General features: G+C 47.2%; 1 protein-coding gene across 1 annotated transcript in view; it reads left to right on the top strand.

The window, feature by feature from the left end:
• The first annotated feature begins 1,120 nt into the window (after positions 1-1,120).
• The window catches only part of WDR31 (WD repeat domain 31), a 30,336-nt gene continuing 25,267 nt past the window's right edge, over positions 1,121-6,189 (top strand). The window contains exons 1-2 of the mRNA XM_014540966.1: positions 1,121-1,467; positions 5,938-6,004. The gene's annotated coding sequence lies outside the window, so the exon portion shown is untranslated. The remainder of the gene's footprint in view (positions 1,468-5,937; positions 6,005-6,189) is intronic.

Here is a 6,189-nt window from a genome sequence, read left to right as displayed (position 1 = left end):
GGCGCCTGCCCCGCACCCTTGACCGGACCCTGGTCCAGGCACCACCCGCTTCAGCAGTCTCTTCCCCCACCACCCCCGCTCGGAATTAAGTTGCGTTATATGCGTGATTGTTTTACAACAAAGAAACACCAACGGCGCCTGCCCCGCACCCTTGACCGGACCCTGGTCCAGGTCCCACCCGCTTCAGCAGTCTCTTCCCCCACCACCCCCGCTCGGAATTAAGTTGCGTTATATGCGTGATTGTTTTACAACAAACATGAAACACCAACTATTAATGTGACTGTCGGAAACTTGATTGAGCAATTACAAGTGCAAGGCTTTTGCTAAGCGCTTTGCAAGTGTGCTATCCTGTAATATAACAGCCTTTTTGGAGACGTAGCTTTAGACAAGGGCTGGCTTAAAACTAGGTTCTGGTATCAGACTGTCTGGGTTCAAGTGCCACCAGGGCCTCAGCCGTAACGTGGGGATAAGGAGGGCACCGACTCCACAGACTTGTGCTGAGGAGCAAATGAGTTAGAACACTTCCAGCGGTATCTGGAGCCCAGACAGAGGCTGCAAATGCTAAGCACCTGCCATCGGTACCAGGAAAGTGTGAGAACCCCCATTTTTATGGAGGCTGCGTAACTTGCCAGGGGTCACAGTCACTAACTGGTAGCAGTGAGATTGGGACCCAGGCAGTTTGACTTATGGCTAACATGTTTAAGAATTTTAATTGCGTATTAAGATCCAATGAGGAACATCTTTGTTAGGCTGATTTCCCCAACGTATTTATATCTAAATTTTCTTTTTTTTTTAAATATATTTATTGAAATTTTACAGAGAGGAAGGGAGAGGGATAGAGAGTTAGAAACATTGATGAGAAAGAAACATCGATCAGCTGCCTCCTGCACACCCCCCATTGGGGATGTGCCCGCAACCAAAGTACATGCCCTTGACCGAAATCGAACCTGGGACCTTTCAGTCCACAGGCCGATGCTCTATCCACTGAGCCAAACCAGTTAGGGCTCTAAATTTTCTTAATTTGAAGACTAGTATTGAAAAAAAATCAATGCATGTTTATTAAAGAAAATATACTATGCAAATAAGCACGTGGATGAAGACCCCATCCCATGGACCTGAGCTGTCTTGCGGCTTTTTTCTTAGGATCTGATAAATCATTCTAAGCCCAAATTAAACCCTCTGTGGGCACGCAAGAAGAGCACTGCTCCCCAACCCCCAAACTTCATTTTAGGAGGTGTTGGCAGAGGGCTGAGGAGAGAACTCAGCCAACAGGAGAAGGAGCCAGGCCTCGGGTGCCAGAGGACATTCTCAGTTCATCAGAACTGGACACTGAGAGCAAAGTAGGAAAGAGAAACATCACTACATCCTGCAGCATGTTGGGATGCAGGCACCTACCTCTACTCTGAGGCACCTCTAACAGCTACTGCACAAATGGAAGAGAACCCTTCCTTCTCTCAGCCCCTGGGGGTAAGGCAGCTACCAGCCCCAGAGCTATGCCTCTTACGGGACCTTGGTCAGATTATTTAATCAGGCTGTGCCTAGTTTCCTCATTGCTAAAATGGGGGTGAGAATAGACTCTATCTCTGAGGGCTGCTTTCAGAATTAAATGAGATCATGTCTGCAAAGAACTGCTAGCTGGGGTATATGGCATACACTTAGGGGCTAATAAATGTTTTATTGTAGGTGTGGGGATCAATAAATATACTTGTGCCCTGGCCGAGTAGCACAGTTGGTTAGAGCATCGTCCCAATATGCCAAGGTTGTGGGTTTGATCCACGGTCAGGGCACATGTTCCTCTCTCTCTCTCTCTCTCTCTCCCTCTCTCTCTCTCTCATCAATAAGTGAAAAAATACTTGTAGCAGGTTTTCATAATGTAAATTCTGTGACATTCTTTGGTGGGAGGGTGCAACGTTCTTGGCATCAAAAGAAGTTTCTAATGCAATCCCAATGGGTGGGTGAAGACATAACAGTGTTTATCCTCTTCCAAGAGTGGGGAAGGAAATGGGCCACCATCATTTGAGACTGTGGTTAGAATTTTTTTGTTCTAAGAGCTGAGGTGGGGAGGGCTGTTAACCCTTATGTTAAGGAGGGAAAAAAAGCAGAAGGTGATTTTGTGTGACGGGAAAAGAGACTGTGGAGAGCAAGGAGAGGAAGAAGGGGTTAAGGTTCTGGAGGAAAGTGGGGCCTCTTCATTGGGTGTGGCCCTGGGAAGGCTGGAGTTCGGAAAACAGCCAAATCACCAGAAATTCTTCCAGGCAGAGGGATTAGAGAGTGCAAGGGGCTTCTGTGGCAATATATTTACTTTTATAAAATTGGAATCATCCGTTCCACCATTCAGGGGCTGAGGTGGACCAGAACTGGAAAATCAGCCCCTTCCCTTAAAGTGCATCAGGCCCTGCCCCACACATGTCCCCACAAGAGACCGTGGGACACTCATAAACTCCTAAGTGACCCTCACGCTTCATCAGGCTTCAGAATCAACTGGGGTGGTTGGGGAGAGGGGTTGTGAAGCACGTAGACTTTCCAGTAAGACTCTCATTCGTTAAGTCTGGGGTGGACAGGAATCTGCATTTGTAGCAGTTACACTGACACTAGGGCACCAGTGAGACCTCTGACTATTCCCACAGACACTGGCATTGGCCACCCATTAGTAGGTGGCAAAATCAATTCAAGGGGTAGAGACCAGTGTCATAAAAATTAGAAAAGAAAGAAAAAATAGAAAAATGTTGTTTGTAGTAAGAGTTTTTTGTTTGTTGCAGTTAAATATAGTACATATAAGACTGGGGATTGAATGTATTTCTTCCTGAGGGTCATGGTCATAAAAAAGTTCGAAAACTGATGCTCTAAGGTGACCTCTGGAGCACTGGTGGGAGTGGGGAGAGCTGTCCTTGAACTTTAGGGTTTGCCTAGGCAAGGCACCCTGATCTGGGAACAGAGAAGAATGGACACCTTTGTTACATTTTAGTCATTCAGTCGATTTAATCAGCACCTACCTATGTCCCGGGTCATATTTAAGAAATGAGAATACAACCATAAGGAAGAACAAAGTCTACTCTCCTGGATAAATAAAACAAATGGAAATGTAACAGAATGTCGGTAGTGGGAAGAGCTAGGAAAAAGGCAGGCAGGATAGGAAAAGAAGCTGGACGGGGGTGCTGATCAGGAGCAGCTGATCTAGGAGGTCTCTCGCAGGTACTGGGACTGTGCCCTGGATAAACAGCAAGCATACCTGGAGAGTAGCTGGGGGAGGAGTTTTCCAGACCGAGGGGCCAGCAAGGGCAAAATCTCTTTTTATGCCCTGAACTCTGCTCCCTGCTCCCCCCTCACCAAAGAACGGGGCACAATTTACACAGTTCTTTCTGCAAAAGGTGCCACAGGTATATTTATACACTCACACATGATAAAATATTCATTAGTCCCTTACCGTATGACACAGGTGGTAATATACTTATTTTTATAAAATTGGAATTATCTGTAAATTCTGCTCTGCAACCTGCCTTTTCACTTGCTCATTTATGACATTTGGTTTTGGACTTTTTAAAATTGTTTTGATAGTGAGTATTTGGGAAAGTCTATTGGAAAGAACTGTTATTTCCGGCCTTTACTGTCTCTCAGGCCTGCTCTTCAACCCTGACCCACCCCTTGTCTGCCTGCCGGGCCTGGGCCCTGGTCTATTGCTGACCCCCCTCGCCGCATCGGGTTCCCCATGCCTCCTTCCTCTTCAGACCCTGATCCAACCAACGTCTCTGGTGTCAGGGCTGGAAGTCATCTGACTGGGGTTTGCACAGTTTCCAGGAGTGGCAAGAAGACTGTCAATGCGATGGCTTCTTTTCTCCTGTGATGTTTTCACAGAACAACCAGTATCAACTGCCACCTTTAAGAAAAACGTGGCAGCCTGCCAGTGCAGACAAACTTACACCACATGAGTCCTTGTGCAGTCCAGGCCCCCGAGGAGAGAGAGTCCTTCCTGCTCTTGCCAGACAAGACCAAACTGGATGAGACCAGATCTCATCTCCAGAGGACTCTTAGGACCCGTACACTTCAGAGGATGGACACTATCAAACTAGGCAAGTCCAGAAGAGAAAAATCAGTTCAGGCAGCAAAGAGCCATGAACTAGAATTATATTTCTACAAGACAGAATTGGAGGCATTGGTAGTGTTAGGTTGAGGGGATGAAAGGTGAGGGGAAAGAAGGGGGCACAAAAAGTATGTTGACTGCATCCATAGCATTCTACCTTGTGTCCTAACTGGCTGTTCATGATCACCTTCCCCTTTCATTCTTTATTCAAAACTACTTATTGAGGATCAATTACGGTATGTGCTAGACCTGTGCTGTCTAATGCCATAGCCATTAGCCACCTGTGGCTCCTTAAATTTAAAGTTAAAGTTAAATACAATTTAAAATTCAGTTCTTCAGTTGCAAACTAGCCACATTTCAGGTGTTCAATAGCCACAGGTGGCTTGGGGCTAGCATATTGGACAGAGGACATATAGAACAGTTCCATCAGAGTAGAATGTTCTAGACACTATGTTGGACACCAGCAATAAATACAGGTGTAAATAAGACCCCAGTCACTGTCCACATGGAGCTGACAGGCAAGTGAGAGAGCCAAGTAAAAGAAAAATCACGCTGTGTTGCAGAAAGTATGAGGGACTTTGGAAGCACACGGGAAGGATAGCTAATTCAGTCTGGAGGAGGAAGAGAGGGTGAAGTCACAAATGACTCCTAGAGCCCTGCCATGGTTGATTGGTGAATGGTAATGCCCCGGCACTTAGAAAGAAAAGAGGAAGAACAGGTTTGGGGGGAAGATAATGTTTCCAGTGTGATTCATGTCGAGGATTGATGATTTTACATAGCCAAGTGTGGATGGGCAGGAAGCGGGTGGATACACAGGTCTAGGAGAAGTCTGGCTAGAGATACCAGTTTTGAAGTTTCAGGTGCCTTGAACCAAAGGGGAGGGGGGAGAGGTTTATGTCCTCAGAACTGATGCATCTGGAAGGCAGGGATCTGGTAAGTCAACTGTTGCTACATCGAGCCTAGCCCAGGGCCCCAGGCGCAAAGCAATCACTCTCTCCTGGTTGCCAGGCTGTTATGCGGAAGAGGGACTAAGTTTGTAGGGAGAGCCCTCAGCTCTGAATTACAATCAGTGTTGCAAGTGACATGGGGTAGATCCCAGCTCCTGACAGGAGGAAGTCTAACAACAAGCCACTGACTCAGAAAGTAATGAATGCATCATCAAGGGAGTGTCAACAGGGCTAGAGGAACCCCATCAGGGATACTGGAGAGGGGACACCCTCTCTGGGGAAGACAGACCCAATCACCAGCTTGATATTCTGTAAAGGAACATTTCCCTCACCACCCCCATCCCCGTTTCCACAGGCGCCCAACTTTCAGGAACTTCACAAATCTTCATTGAAGGCAGTTCTGCTGGGAGATCAACACTACAGGAGGCAGCTACTACGGCCTAAAAGAAATGTTGGCTAGGTCCTCTGCATTCATTCATTCATTCATTCATTCATTCAACAAATGTTCAACAAGCCACTACTGTACACCAAGCCCTGTGCTATGTGCTAGGAATACAGACAGGAATGGACTCTAGTCTGAAAGCAATGGATTGGAGCTGTAAAAACTTAGTCTAGATCTAGAAGCTGCTGTTGGTTTCCGGAACTGTCTTACCATTCATTGGCTCTTTAGATTTGAGTCTAGGTACTGAGGGATCTCTTTGCTATGGTGGTGGGCCATAAATGTTTGATGAAAGGAATGTGGAACCTGGGGAAGTGTCCAAAGGAGGGCTCTCTGCCTGGGTGGAATCAGGAAAAACTCCAAAGAAATAAAGCAACACCTCTATCTAGACGAGTAGCAATTTAAAAGGTGACATTTTTAAGGGTTTCCTCCGTTACTCTAATGATGATACCAGCTTTCCTTGCATTATATAGATTCTCTGGCCGCGTGGTCTGGGCACATCAGTCCTCCTCTCGGGAACCTCATCAACGCATTGTTACGGTAAGAAAGCAGGGCGGGGTGCTGTCGGCTGGGCTCCTGGGAGACGTCAGGAGAGCGGAACCATGGTTTAGTAGCCGGCGAGGCTGACCGGAGGCTTTTCGGCCGAACTCCCACCCTAGCGACGCGCGCCTCGTTGCTAGGGGCGGCGGCATGGGCCTTGGAGCGCGGAGGTTGCAGACGCTCTC

This window comes from Myotis brandtii, unplaced genomic scaffold (genome assembly GCF_000412655.1).
Source record: "Myotis brandtii unplaced genomic scaffold, ASM41265v1 scaffold2514, whole genome shotgun sequence".
Lineage (NCBI taxonomy): Eukaryota > Metazoa > Chordata > Mammalia > Chiroptera > Vespertilionidae > Myotis > Myotis brandtii.
This window is presented reverse-complemented; position numbering and strand designations above follow the sequence as displayed.